The following is a 15,756-nucleotide window of genomic DNA, read 5'->3' as shown; positions in this document are numbered from 1 at the left end:
CCCCTTGTTGCTGTTTTTTTTTTTTTTTTTTTTTTTGGGACCGGCCCCCGCATGCTCAGCCAGTGAGCGCACCGGCAGCCATCCCTATATAGGATCCGAACCTGCAGCGGGAGCGCTGCTGTGCTCCCAGCGCTGCACTCTCCCAAGTGCGCCATGGGCTCGGCCCGTTGTTGCTGTTTTTGCCTGTGGTTGAAGCTTGGGGTCAAGGCCAAGAAATTGGAAGCTCATACTTCGGAGTTTGACAGTTTGAGTTTCTCAAAATCTCTGGGCTAAAAAAACTTGTCTTCTCTGAGGTGTTTTTACAGCACTATTGCCATCACTGGACCTTCTGGGACATCTTGGTTGTCTGGTTTAGTGACCTCTTTGCCACCTCATTCTTGGATTGCTCGTTCCAACTCGTCTCTACCCAAGTCCCTCTTCTCCAAGGACAGAGAGCTCACACCAACCTGTGAACATGCTTGGCTGGCCTAGCCTCAGCAGTTTTTCTTCTTTCCTCAGGTAGAACCATCTGACATCTATCTTGGGTCCACTCCAGGCCTGCACAGGCCTTGACCTACATCGTAGTCTGCTTTCTGTTGCTATAACTGAATACCTGAGACTGGGTGATTTATAAGTAAAAGAAATCCATTTCTTACAGTTCTGGAGGCTAGGAAATCAAATGTGAAAAGGCTGCATCTGGTGAGGACCTTCTTGCTGGTGGGGACTTTCTGCAGAGTCCTGAGGCAGCACAGGGCATCACATGGCAAGACAACTCACAAGAGATGGCCAAACTGGCCTCAACAGACCCACTCTTGTGATAACTAACTCACTCCCTTGATAACCCATTAACCCACTAATCCATGAATGGATTAATCCATTTATGAGGCAGAGCCCTCATGACTCAATCACCTCCTAAAATCCCACCTCTCAACACTGTTACATGAGGACCAAGTTTTCAACACATGAACTTTTGGGGGACACATTCAAACCATAGCAAGAGGCTTTGTGTTTTTTATAGACTGTTTATTTCAGGCTCGATTTCCTTAATCCAGGGCTGGGCTAAAGCTCTAAGCTACCTGGTTGAAAAAATCTTAATAGGCAATATCTATATATGATTAAAAAATGAAAAAATGGTACAAAAGGATAAAAAGAACTCTTCCTTCCACCCCGGTCCTCAGTCCTCCAGCTTGCTTCCCCAGAGGCAGTGTCTTTCTTATCCTTCCAGAAGCACTTTGTGACCACAGAAGCCTGCATGGTAACCTTTGTCCTCTATACCTTGCTTTCTGCATTTACCAGTAGAGCTTGGAGATGGTTTCATATCATCACATGCAGATTTGGCTCATCTATTTTAATGACTGAGGAGTTTTCCGTTATATGGAAGTTCATAATTTATTTAACCAGTCTCCTTTTGATGGACATTTGGATCAGTTCTATTCTTGCTATGACAAATCATACTGCAAATGATATCATTGTGCAAATGTATTTGTGTGCATATGTGAATATGTCTGTGGGAATTATTCTGAGAAGCAAATATTCAGGGTGGCAGGATATTTGCATTTACAAGTTTTGTTAGATTTTTGCTATATTGCGTTCAAACAGGTTGAACTCATTTACATCTGTCTGTTTCATTTTGGGAAGGGCTCAGGGCTTTGTCTCTGGAACTTGGGCCAGGAGCTGGGACCCACTTCTCATTTGTAGCCCATTACATATCCTACCCACATGGACCACTTTTTTATAGATGTTTCCCCCACCCCCCCAAATTTGGCAATATACTTCAGAAATACATGTGAAAGTACATTTGCCGTATAGGGAGTTTTCCTTATCTCATTTACAACTGTACAACTACCTCTCAACACACTATCTGGCACAAAGTAGGCACTCAATAAATATTTGATAAATGACTAAACGAATGAATAAGTAAAGGGATACTGATAAATTTAAGACCTTAACTTTTCGTCTGTCATACTCAAGTGGAAAAAATGAAGAAATATTGTATAGCAGAGCCAATTGCTGCCTAACCCAAAGCTGTTTTCTCCTCCCCTGCAAGCAAAGTCTGGATTTTGTTCCAGTGTCCACTCCTCTCCATGTGGTTATAGTCAATTCTGACTTTTCTAAGTCTTTCCCTTGTTCTTATTTACTCTCTTTTCTCCTGGGACTCCAATTACATAGAAGTTGGGTCTTTTCCTATTGTTCCATAGGTTTTGGAGCCTCAGTTAATATTTTTTCAATCTTTTCTCCTCTGTTCTTCAGATCAGATCTTTTTCTACCACCTTCAGTCTGCCGTTAAGTACATCCACTGAATTTTAAAATTTCAGGTATAATGGTTTTTAGTTCTTAAATTTCCATTTAGTTCTTTTTTTTCCCCATTTACTTTCTATATTTCTGCTGAAATTTCCTATTTGTTCATACATCATAAGCATGTTTTCCTTTACATCCTTGAGCATTATTATAATAGGTACTTTAAAATCCTTGTCTGATTATTTCAACAGTTGGGTTGTCTGGGTGTTGATCTTTTTTGATTATCTTTTCTCTTGACTATAGGTCATGATTTTCTGTTTGTCACACATTGAATAATTTAGGATCATATTCTAGATGTTGTGAGTAATATAAAAGCTATGGATTTTGTTATGCTTCTCTGGAGGGTTTTGATATTTTTAAAGAAAGCAGTTATGTTGGCTGATTTTAAACTGAAAACTTCATCTTTTCTGTGCTGGGCAGCAGCTGAAATCTCAGTTCAGTTATTTTAGCAATAATTGAACTGCTTAGAGTCTGCACTGTGCATGCATAGTTCAGGATAGTTCATGCACAGAATTTGAGGTTCTGCCTTCTCTGAGAGGTTTCTCTCCTCATTTTCAGCCAATATGGTTGTTGCCCCAAAATCTGTTTTAGGTTTTTTAAATTAGTAAGACTGTGGCCTTTCCTCAGATGAAAAGCCATAAAAAATGGGAAACTCACCATTTTTAATTGTCTGTCTTCCCATCAGAATATAAATTCCTTGGGGGAAGGTGTACCAATTTTTTTCATAACTCTATCCCTAACTCTTGGTACAGAGCACATGGTAGTGGCTCAATACATGTCTGTTTAATGTATTAATGAAGATAGTCACATGCCTTACCTTCATGGAGCATACAGTTTATTGGAGAAGGTAGTTATTAAACAAATAATTAAAAGTTTAGAAAAGGGAAGTATAGAGTTAAATAATGTAAGTAAAGGTAGTTAACATTACTATGTGCCAGGAATTTTGCTAAGTGCTTGACAAGTGTCATTTCATTTAATCCTCACCAGTACCTTATAAAGTAGGTACATCAGTAACAAATTACTGCAAACTGGGCACCTTAAAACAACAGAAATTTATTCTCTCGTAAAATGAAGAATTCACTCTTATAAAATCTCAAATTCAAGTGTTAGTAGAGTCATGCTCTTTCTTGAAGGCCCTAGGGAACAATTCATTCTTGTTTTTTCTTAGGTTCTGGTGGTTGCTGGCAATCCTTGGTGTTCTTTGACTTGCAGCCACATCACACCAATTTCTACCTTTGCCTTCACATAACCCTCTCCCCTCTATGTCTCTGTTTTCTCTTATAAGAACACCAGTCATTAAATTAGGGACAACTGTAATCCAGTATGACCTCATTTTAACTAACTATATCTGCAAAGACCCTATTTCCAAATAAAGTAACATTCTGAGATCCCAGGTGGATGAAAATTTATAGAGGACACTATTTAACCCAGTGCAGTAGATAATAACTTCTATCTCCATTTTGCAATGAGGAAATTGAAGATCAGACATGTAAAATGACTTGTCAAGAGCTTGGAGTTGAGCCCAGGCCTACCTGAGTTCTTAACCCCTTCTCCTTGCCACTTCTCTCTCTTACAACAGAGGATAATAATTTAGCAGGAAGTGGGTGGAGGTCAGGGAAGTCCTCCCTGAGGAGGTGATGTTTCTGTTTAGAACTGAAGGTGAGGATTTGGGCAGAGCAGTTCCAGAGTAGGTGGCCACCCTGCAGACAGGCAAAGGGTAAACATGTACTCTTCCTGTGGTTACTCTTCAGGAGGCACTCATTAATTCTGGCTGGTATCCCCTGCAATCATCCCAGTTGGTCAATGCGTTCTTTACAAGGGCTGCCCAGGACCAAACATGATCCCGTAGGGAAGGTCTAAACAAAGCTGGGGTCGGGCAGAGCTAGAACTCTGCTGAATCTGGACATTATGCACCAGGAATGCAACCTGAGCCAGCTCTTGCCATCTGCTGACTCACTACCTTGGTTCGTCTCTGAGTCTCCTCAGCCATTGTATATAAACTGCTTCCTGTTCAGCTTCACCTCCAACCTTTGTACCTGTGAAATAGATTGTTCCAACCACTGTGCAGAACCACACAGATATCCCGATTCCATTTCAGCTCATTAGATTCAGCCCATTGTTCCCATTGGCGAGGAAATGTTTATGTGACTTAGGCAAAATTTAGCCATTTGAATGTACAGAGACGTCTGTTCATGTCCCATCATCCATTAAAAAGAATTTTGCTTTTGCTTCCCAGCTCTATCTCTCTCTTGGTAGCTGAGGAGAGTCCCAGCTCGGCCAGATCCATTTCTGGACATGCGAGAGGCAGAACAGGGAGAATGAATGAAGACAGGACTTGAGTAGAGGAAAGAAAAGAAGACGTGCTGAATCGGTCAATAGAGAATAAAGCAGTGAAGCACTTAGAAGGAGGGTAGAGTCACGTAAGCTGTGGCTGGAGGGAGAATGGGACAGACACTGCTGATCAACACCTTACCCTCGTTGGCAAGAATTGGAAAGCAATGGCTTCCCACGTTTCTTGCCTCAATGGCAGCCCCCAGCAGGCAGTACCTCTGGCTGATGAACGAGCTCCAGCACCTACATCCCTGCACCCATGTGCCCAATTTGTGGAAAAGATATTTTCTTTTGGTCCCTGTCGCCAATCTATAGATATTGTTTAGTAACACGCTCAATGCCTTAGGCCCATGTGATGACGAGGACCTGCCAAGTTCTTGGACCAGAGTTCATGAAACACTAGCTGAGAAATAGAGGGAGACAAGAAAACACACAACTATAGTCCATTATGCTAATGCTAAGACAGGAGGGAACAGAGAAAGGGCATTCAACCCAGCCCAGAATGGGAGTGGGGGATGGTTCTGGGAGTACTGCCTAGAGGAAAGGATCCCTGTCCTAAGGAAAAAAATAGAATGTAGTCAGACTTAGGGAGATAAATGTGTACCGAGCATGGGAAATGCATGTGTTCCTGAAGCATGGGGTGCAAATCTGTTGATCTTTAAGAAGAATTTGATCCACAAACATGTACGGTGCATGAAAGGGGAGATGGTGAGATGAGACTAGAAAGGTGGGCAGGGCCATATCATAAAACATCTTAGGTTCCAAGCTAAGGAGCGTGGCCACTGAGAGCATAAAGGACTGTGGTGCAGAGCAGGGAAGGAGGGGAGAAGGACTCCAGCACTGTCGCAGCAAAACCAAGTTCACTTCTTACTGGTTGCATCATCTAGGATTCTGTGTGACTGCAGGTGACAGAAAGACCAGCCAGCAATGGTCTGTATTAGCAAAGTGTTCATTTTTATTACAAAGTAAGAAGGTACATAGATCTGGGGCTGGTGTTACTACTCCAGAAAGTTGTTAGGACCCAAGTGCTGTTCCTTCCTACCGTGCCATCCTTATGCGTAGCTTATATCCTCATGGTCACAAGATGACTGCTGACCCTGGAGGTACAGGTGTTATATCCATGTCCCAGGGAAGGAGATGGCAGAAGGACAAAAAAGGCTTCTCCTTGAAGACTTTGTTTTCAAATTCAGGGATGGAACCCAACCCAGGAGCTTTCACCTTTATTTCACCGGCCAGACCTGTGTGATATGGTCACCTCTAAGCAAGGGAAGCTGGGAGTTTGTGTTTTTTAACTGGTATATGGTTTCTATGGAAAGAAGAGGGGGATCTTTTAGGAAAAATGTAAAAATGAATATAGTGTCTGCCATACCAACTCTGTGCCTTTAAACAGTGTCCTTAATGTCTTCATGCCTCAGTCTTTCCCTCTGTAAAATGGGGCTGGAATGGATTGAATTATGTCCCCCCAAACTCACTGAAGCTTGAATTGTCTCCCAAGTTTTATGTATTAGAAACTTAGCCCCACTGTGACTGTTAAGAGGGTGGGAAATCCTATTATGGTAATTGAAAGGTGGAGCTTTAAATAGGTGATTGAATTGTAGGACCGTGCCATAGTGAATGGATTAAAAATGGTGGTCAAGGGCATGGTTCTGAGGGCTTTAAAAGAAGAGGAGAGTCTGTCTTTCTTGCTCCCTCTGCTCTCTCTGCTTCCACAATCTTGCAATGTGATACCCCTGGATCACTGTTGCCACCACCAGACTTTGGACTTCCCAGCCTTGGAAACTGCAAGCAATAAATTTCATTCTCTTTGTAAATCACCTAGTTCCAGGTAATTTTGTTATAAGCAATGGAAACGGACTAATACAGGGGGTATAATAGTATGTATCTTCACTGGTGTGGCACAGACTAAATGAGATAATTTAGAAAAGTCCTCAGGCATAGCGAGCACTCAGTAAATGTCCACTATTGACAGTATTACACAGGAAGTCTTACTCACTAACGTCTGCAAGAGAACTAGGCCCTCCAGAAAATGATTTCACTGACTATTTTGAAAATATTCCCAAGGGTGTTATATGGCTAATAGCATTCCATTCCACATGCACAAGAGAGAAGTTTTTAGGTTACACGTGAGGATGCCTTACAGCATGAGGGCTTACTCGTGTCCAAGAACTCAGTTGAGAAAGGCTGAAGGATCTTTCCTACGAGTTTATCTTGTTCTTTCCAGCCTTAAAACAAGATGGGACAGAACCCAGCAAACTTCCCTTTCACCCAGCACCTCTTTCTCCATCCTGGCCACAGGAGAATATGTGCTTGGCTAAGATCTTCCTTGGACTTGTCAGCCCAAGAGGAAAATGAAGGTGGTCTTAGCAAACTTGTGTCAGCTCCATCTAACCCACAAAGATATTGAGCACACCAGGGAAGGTGAGATGTTCTGCAGTGAAGAGCATGGTGTGATGGGCAGAGGATTCTGCCATGACTCCCTCTGGGACCTGGGGAATCATATTCTCTCTATCAATGTTTGTATTTGTTTAATAACACCTAAACGGTAATGGTGACCTCACCAGGTATGGCAGATGAGGGACGTGGAAGTGTTAAACTCCAAAGAAAGAGACACTGGAAATCACAATGTTTTTACAAATGCAAGGAAGAGCAGGGGTAGGGGCTCTTAAGAGCTGCTGAATTGTTCTTTCTTGGTTGGTTTTCCCTGCAATCTATCACAGCTGCCAGGTGGCAGCTTTCGTATGTGCTTATCTGCGTAGTCCGCTGTAGTTCTTCCTGGGTGGGATGGATGGACAGGCTTTGTCCTCTCGCTTCGCTGGAGATCAAGGAAGGGCCTTTAGGGGAAAGGCACTTCCTCTTCTTCCTAGCAGGGCTGGGAGGAAAGTGGGCCCAGGCAGCTGCAGAACAAGAGAGAACTGTGGCAGGAATTCAAAGTTGTGTCTGGGCACCTGCTTTTCCAAGGAATTTCTCAAAACACGTCTGGGTCCCATAGGAGAATGGATAGTTCTGTGGGGCTGGGGCTGGGGCTGGTCTTGAGCAACAAAAAATTTAAAAAGCTGAACAATGTGGATGCTATCCAGAGCTAGCAGTGGGGGAGGGGCAAATGTACACACTGTTGCTTGAGTATCAATGTGCACATTTCAGAGAGGTGTGGTGGGTTGGATAGCGTCCCCTCAAAATTCATGTCCACGAAGAACCTTAGACTGTGACCTTACTTTCAAATAGGTGATGTAATTAAGGGGAAGATCGAGATGACATCATACTGGACTGGGTGGGCCCTGAATCCAATGAGAGTGTCCTTGTAAGGTGAGGAGGGAACACACAGAGAGACACATAGGGACGAAGGCCACGTGAAGATGGAGCAGAGGTTGGAACCAAGCCGAGGAACACCAGGAGTCACCAGAAGCTGGAAGAGGCAAGGAAGCATTCTCCCCTAGAGAGATTATAGGTAGGATTATAGCCCTGCTGACACCTTGATTTTAGACTTCTGGCTTCTAGAACTGTGAGAGAATACCTTTCTGTTGTTTTGAGCCAAGTTTATGGTAACTTGTTACAGCAGCTCTAGAAAACTAATAGGGCCGAGAGCGATTTGGTAGCATTTATTTAAGTTTAAGATACGTTGGCGCATTAATTCACATTAATTTACACCACGACTTTGAATTCCTGTCCCAATTCTCTCTTGTTCTGCAGCTGCCTGGGTTCACTGTTTCCTGCATCCTCCCTGGTTGACTTCCAACACTACTGGGAAAAAGAAGACACGTTCTTTTCCAAAGGCCCCTCCTTGGTCTCCGGGAACTTATCAAAGCCAGGAAATTATTATAAAAGTATTCTTTCATATCTATGCCAATATATATGTATAAAGAGGCATTGTTTGGGATGGGAATTTATGTACTACAATTCATGGAAGCATGTAACTTTATGTTTTAGTAGCTTTTTATTTTGAAATAATTTCAGACTTATGGGAGAGTTTAAATAATAGAAATATATATATGTATATACATATATCTTTATATAAACCTATATAACTTTCACCAAGATTCTTCGATTGTTAATAGGAGAGGCCAATAGAAAGCTAATGGCTCATAGCAAAATTCCTTTACTATTTCTTGCTTGTTCTTTTCTCAACTCCTGGTAATCAGGTTTCATTCCCACCACTCCATCGAAGCTGTTATTTGTTGAGGTTGTCTATAACTTCCACCATTCCAAATTCAAGTTCCTCCTCTTGTTCAGTCTCTCAGTAGCATTTGGCACAGTTGATCCCTTCCTGCTTGAAACATGTCCTTTACCTGGCTTCTGGGACAAGTCCTGGATTCCCTCTGACCTCACTCACCATTTCTTCTCAGGGCTCTGTGCTCACACCTGCTCCTCTTCCCAACCTCTAAATGTTGGAGTGTCCCGGGAGCCCACCTTGCCCTTCCTCACTTCTCTCCCTTCCTAGGTGACTCATCCAGTCTGTTGGCTTTGCATTTCTAGATGTGCACGACTCCTACATTGCACTTCCAGCTCTATCTCTTTCCTCAGCTCCAGATTCACAGAGCTGGATCTCTACCCAGCATCTCCACGTGGACGTCTCCTGGGCATCCTAACGTTTCCATGGACAAACAGGACTCTTGATTCCTTCTCTCCCCCATGCCCACCTCTCTTGCTATTTCAGTAAATGGCTCCATCACACATCCATTCAGTAATTAAGCCAAATACTTAGGGGCCTTCTTCCCCTCAGGCCTTACTCCAATCCCTCAAGTCCTGTCAGTGCTAGTGTCCAGACTCCAACCACTGCTCACCGTTCTGGGGCTTGTCCAGGCTACCACTATATTCCTCTCATGATAAACCACTTCTTATCTAGTCTCCTGGTTCCATATTTGTTCTCCTATCACCTACTCACCACATAGCAGCCAGAGTCACCCTTTAAAAAATGCTAAACTGATTTCCTTCCTTGCTTAAAACCCTTCAATGGCTACCCATCTCCTAGGATAAAATCTAAACCCCACAAGGTCTTATGCTGACCAGGGAGAAAGGTTGGCTCCTCTCTGTCTTGGAGACTGACATCACAGTCCATTTGCCAGGAGATGACTCAACTTTCTCATTCCTTGGATCTTACCATTAAAGGAACGTTGAAGCTTGTGGGGAAGGGGCCTATAGGTGGGTGGGGTTGAGAAAATCAGCATTGCTCCAGGGAGGGGTGGGCGGGAGTCATCACATGCTCTTCCCATTAGAAAAATTAGATTCTTTCCCGCATTTTTAATAAAAGTCAGCCTTTTTGATAATAAATGGTTCCTTCCCTATTTTCTGTGTTTGTAACACTTAACACAGTGTTCCATAATCCCAAAATAACCTTAGCAAGGCCTAGGATGTGTAGGGGTGGGTGGTGGTGGGAAAAGAGCCATGTTTGGCTGGGACTTCTTTCTCAAAGGGTCTCTCATTTAGACTCAGAGGAGGGTAATTCTTAAAGGGAAATTTGTATCTCTTCCCTGGACCAATACTGTCTGTGGTGCCTGTGAGTTCATTTTAAAGATTTAAAAACCAAAACAAAATAACCAGATCCTATAACTATCCTGTGATTAGCACAGTTATTTTGTGTGGTATTTTTGTGTAAGTAATTTAATAGTGTTTATTTGTTAAACATAAGTATCTAAATTTTTAAAAATTCTGTACATTAGATCTATAAACCTATTTAGAATTTCTTCATTTTTAATATACCAGAAGCCTCGAAATGGAAAAGATCTGAATTTGTGAAAAGGCTCAGAATTGTTTCAGAAGCGGAGTTGTGGGTATTTCTTTGGGGGATGATGAACATGTTCCGGAAATAAATAACAGTGATTGTTGTATAACACTGGGAATATACTAAAACCCACAAAAGTGTGTACTTTAAAAGGGTGAATTATAGCTCAATAAAGCTTTTACTTAAAAAATGTAGATGGAGACTCTAGCCCAACTGGCACATGCTGATGTGTGGAGTCCCAGGTGGTCCTTGCTTCTCCAACCTCACGAACTTTGTTTAGGTCAGTGCTGTGCAACAGAAATGTAATGTGGGCCACAAGTGTAATTTAAAATTTTCTATTAACCACATGAAAAAAGTGAAAAGAAACAGTTGAAACTAAGTTTAATAATATTTTATTTAATCTAATATATTTGAAATATTATCATTTCAATATAAAAATTATTAATGAGATATTTTACTTTTTTGAATACTAAGTCATTGAAATCAAGTGTGTAGTTTACACTTATAGCACATCTCAGTGAGGACTGTCCCATTTCTGATTCTCAGTAGTCACATGTGGCTAGGAGCTACCCACTGTACAGTATAGGTTTAGGTCACAGGGCAGCCTCCCGGGTTAAACTGATTCCAGGTAAACGGAATGTTGATGGGGTATCCAAGCTATAGCTACTTGTCTTCCTGTTCTGATTTATTTTTTAGTGTCACAACTCTGAACAGTTCCCCTATACGCCAACACCCTCCCCCTACCTAAAATAAATCAACAAAACAAAAATTGCACAGTCTAAGCAATACACAGAAATGATGCCCTCTCTCCAACTTATAATTTCCATTTTGATCAGAAACATGGATGTTGACCAGATCTTGGGAGTAAACCTCACGTGGTTTGGATTGATTAATATATATGTAACTGACTTATTGAGCAGTCTGAAAGCAACAGGAAATGATCTTATTTTTCTCCAGCCACTACCTTCAAATATAATCTCATTCAGGAATGTAAAAGTTTAGTGCATTCTAAATCACTTCTTTAATCTCATCCGGAGTTTACACTTTCCCCTCCCGGCCTGATGGGTGGCTCAGGACCTGCAGGTGGAAAGGGAACTTGCTATGTTCTTTTACTGGTCTTCCTCCCTCTACCCATCTCTTCTGGCTCCCTGTTTCTGCCCCAGTGTGTGGGGGCCCAGTGGGAGGGAAGGGGAAAAGTAAAATCTTGTTTAATTGACACTGTCGTAATTTGGTCATCAAAAGCTGGTGTCTACAAGGCACACATTGCCCATGTAGGTTCTTTGAAGGTTCCTGGGGGCCTCATCAGGACATGGTTCCCAGGGCGGGCTACATGCCCTCAGAATGACCTGTGATCTCCATCATCCCGCTCTTGCCTCCATGGAGAATATTCAGGATGCCCTAGTTACCCGACCCCTGAGAAACTCATCCATCCTTAGCACAGCACTCTCGCCGTCGTGGGTGCTCAGGCGGCCTCCTGCCTTCTGATTTCTCTGAACAAGAAGCCAGCAGTAGTCTCACGTTTGCCCCCGAACTCCCAGGGAGGGAGATGCCATGTTCTTTTTCTTTGGCAGTCTCTGTGAGCTGTTCTTCTATGCCCTTACTTGACTTGGGCCGGCTGAGAGGTGGGAGTGGGGATAGGAGAGGAAAAGCCACAGCACTCCCCTCCTGGGTCACCTCACCACTTCTGTACATCCCTCTCTTCAGCTAACTCTACCTGAATTTTCAGTCTTTATACAGACTGCAGCAGGCAACGGGGGAATAGAACCACAACTGGTTTAGTCAGTTGGGCTTTGTCTTATATGTGAGGCATCTTTGTCTTCAGCTTTGTGGCTTTGGCTGAAATCCAGAGCCAATATGAAAGGTCTCATTCAGCATTCTGTTACTTCCAGTATTTTGTAAAATATAGTGGAAATGGTCTTATTGCAACTGCTTTTAATTATACCTTGTACTGCCTGTCGCTTTTTTTCATACCATATCATCATGTACTGATGTCTTTATTGCTAGACTGACATTTTTCTAAATGACTTTAAATTGTCACTGCTTGGCCAAAGATAGCCCTCCCTGGGGCAGGGTTGACTATTTCAGACATATCTGAAAACATCTTTCTTTTCTTTCAGCCAAAAAACATTTTGGGTTCATCTTGCCTTTTTAACCACTGAACATATGTTCAAACATGTAACATAGTGTCTGGCCAAGACACACACACACACGCACACACACACGCACACACACACGCACTCTCTCTCTCTCACCCCTGTGCATGCCTTTAAAAAGAAGTGCTTTATTATTTTGAAAATGGAAATCTATTTTTAGTTGACTGCTTAATAGATTCTTTTCCCATTAAGACACCTTTTCTATAACTTTGAAACCCCTGATCAACTCATTTGGAACTTAATTATCTCTTGATAGTTTGGTACAAATGACAGTGTCCAATTAGAATCCTTAACTCAAAGATATAGTATTTAAGAAAGGAAAATTAAACACCCTTTTGCAAATTGTTATTGACATGTGAAATTCTATCTGGCAAATTAATGCTTATATAATTTTAAAAACTTTTGCTTGCAATTATTCTTCTGTTTAATTACTCTTTTAGGGGTGGCCAGAGCATTCTCTAACATTTCCACCTCTTTTCACTCTCCTTCCTTCTAAATTTCCCCAACTCGCTAATGGCAGAGAAACTTGACAAGTCCTGGAATCCATGGGGACACTGATGGATTTCCAGGCTTACAAGTGTACTGTCTTCATGGTTAACTTCTTTTATACATACATCTGATTAACTATGACCTTACAAGAGCTCATAGCCTACGTGACAGATAAAGAAGGCTGCATTGACCTGGATGAATTTTGCAGTTAGAAAACTCCTCCGTGAGCTGGTAGTAGCAACAATTCTGCAGCTCCTAGGTCCATCAATCTCTACCCAATGCTATTCATTCAAAAGCAGATTATTTGGGGTTATGTTGAGGTTTCCAGAGTGCTGCAAAGTTTCCAAGAGATTAGGGGAGACACAAGTCTGGATAATTGCCCCCCTGGGAGATGTGGACAGAAGAGCATGACTCACTGCCCCAGCATCATTTCAAATTCTTCACCACTGGACAGGCTGTCTCTGCAACCAAAGTCCATGGGAAATAAAGTGGGGAGTTTTACTGGTGAATTACAAGTGTAATTTTGTTAATATAAATGTTACAGGACTAACATTTTTGGTACCTAAATTCCACTGAACTTAAAGCTCAAGTCCCGAAACTGAATTTGTTTCAATTGCCTAGTAGCAGTCCTGACTCTCCCAAGCCCTCTCTTCTACTGGAAGGTCTGAGTCTGAATGGCAAACAGTGTCACCAAAGATGCTGTGAAAGTCATTCTCTATGCCCTCTGTTTTTGTGTCTTAACTATGAAAGAAAGTTGAAGCCTGGGTTGGAAGGAACACTCGGGCATTTGGAAGTTTTAAGGGCAGGCACTGCTTTATGAGAGGTAGGTTGCCATTAGGTAGAATTTTTTTGGAACAGAAGTTTCCCTAGCTGATTATGTTATCATCACCCTGACTCAGTAGGCAAAATACTAAACTTGTTTATCTTCCCCCAACAAATGGCCTCTTTCAGTGATACTGTCTCCCTCCAGATTCACGCTGAATCGCTGGGAGATCTGGCTTTCCTCATGTCTCTTTTCTCTGACGGTCACATCTATTAGTTGTCGAGTCCTAAGAAATACATTAATACATTAATACCTTAATACATCCATCCATGTAATCATCTATTCTTTTTTCCTCTTTCTTTATCCATCTATTTATCTATCCTCAAGTGATTTCAGAAAAGGATTGAGATGATTACACTATATTTACTTATTCAACATATATTTAGGGTAACAGCAACCAGGCAAGAGCTGAGTAAGTAAGGGGAAGGAAGAGTGATATCACAACATAAAACCTAGATTGAGAAATTTATTGCAAATGGACACAAAATAACACTTGGCTTTCAGGCAGAATAATCAAGGATGAGGTTTGAGCTTCTGGTTGCGGTTTCATTCACTGTGATGGAGAAACAGGAAGCAAATTAGCAGGGTTGAAGCTGGGGTCTATACTCAGTGGATTCCATTTTGGACGTGTCTGCAAATATCTGGGTAGAAAAGTCTAATAGATAATTTTGATACAAATCTACAATTAGGAAGAAAGATTTAGGACAGAGATGAAAATATGTGGCACCATCAGCATTTGGAGCAGCATTCCACAGAGCTAGCAGTCAGGGGGGCATATGTGCGTATGGAGTTTGGAAGAACATGTTTGATGTGGCATCCATGTGAGAGCACCTTGCAGACTTCTGAGTGTAGCGAATGTAATTGCTGCTGTGTTCTGCAATCCAATGCAGCACTTGCCCAAGGCCATGCTTCCCATGTGCTGCTCCTACCAATGAGTGAGCACAGTAGGGAAACTAAGGCAGGCCCATGCCTGGGAGAGGAAGGACTCCTCGGATGAGTATCTTTGGCTCCAGAATTCCCCAGAGACTTTGCTAAACTTTCCTTGGATTCCATGGCAGTCTAGGATGCTTCCACCTGACTTTCCTTCCCTCTCTTCTTCACTCACTCAGGGTCAGACCTGCATGTGGTGTGAAGGCTCTCTCAAACTCCCCCAACTTCCTCCACATTTCCCCTCACACGTTCCCTTTAAAATCTTTACATGTTTAATCGCAACTTGGTGTACACTTCTTAGAGGACCTAGATTAGCACATTCAATGTCATAATAATACTTTAAATTTTAAAATAAAAAAAAACCCCTATTTTCACATCACAAGAAGTCTTTGTGGCTGGTGAAAATTCCCAGGAGAGAGAGGGATCCTCAACAGCCATGTCTGCTTATTAGTATCTCTGGTTGGGGAAGGCAATGAGACTTTTATGTTCACTTAAAAGGGGCATGGTGATCGTAATCACGAGGATGGATGAGATCACCTGGGGTTGGTGTGCAGGGAGAGGAGAAAAGAAGACTATGAGAGAGCTCTGAGGAGTCCCAACCTTTATAAGATGGGCAGAAGTAGAGTTGATAAAGGGGACTGAAAGGAGTGGCCGGAGATATAGAAAGAGATAGTGTGGTATCACCGAAGCCAAGCAAATAGTGTTTCAAGAAGGAGAAAATGGTCAGTGGTATTAAATGCTGTAGAGAGTTCATGCAAAATAAGGTTTCTTTTGAGGGGAAGACCCATAACTATTTCCACATGGCCCTTCAAAAGGGGAGTCAGCCATGGTCTGCCTGTGCAACCTGCTCACCATGGAAAGCATGCTGTGGCTCAAGGGTAGCTGTAATGGGCTCTGTAGCTAATCTTGACAAAGAAGCAAGAAGAGCTGTGAGGAGCATCTCTGAGCTTTCCCTGTGCAGCAATATCCAATAGGGATCAGGCAGCTAGTGTTCAATACTGGCATCTCTTTGTAGGGAGAGAAATGGCATTGATCTA

The sequence above is a fragment of the Galeopterus variegatus genome, unplaced genomic scaffold (assembly GCF_000696425.1).
Source record: "Galeopterus variegatus unplaced genomic scaffold, G_variegatus-3.0.2 Scaffold1189, whole genome shotgun sequence".
NCBI lineage: Eukaryota > Metazoa > Chordata > Mammalia > Dermoptera > Cynocephalidae > Galeopterus > Galeopterus variegatus.
Note: the sequence above shows the minus strand (reverse complement) of the source record.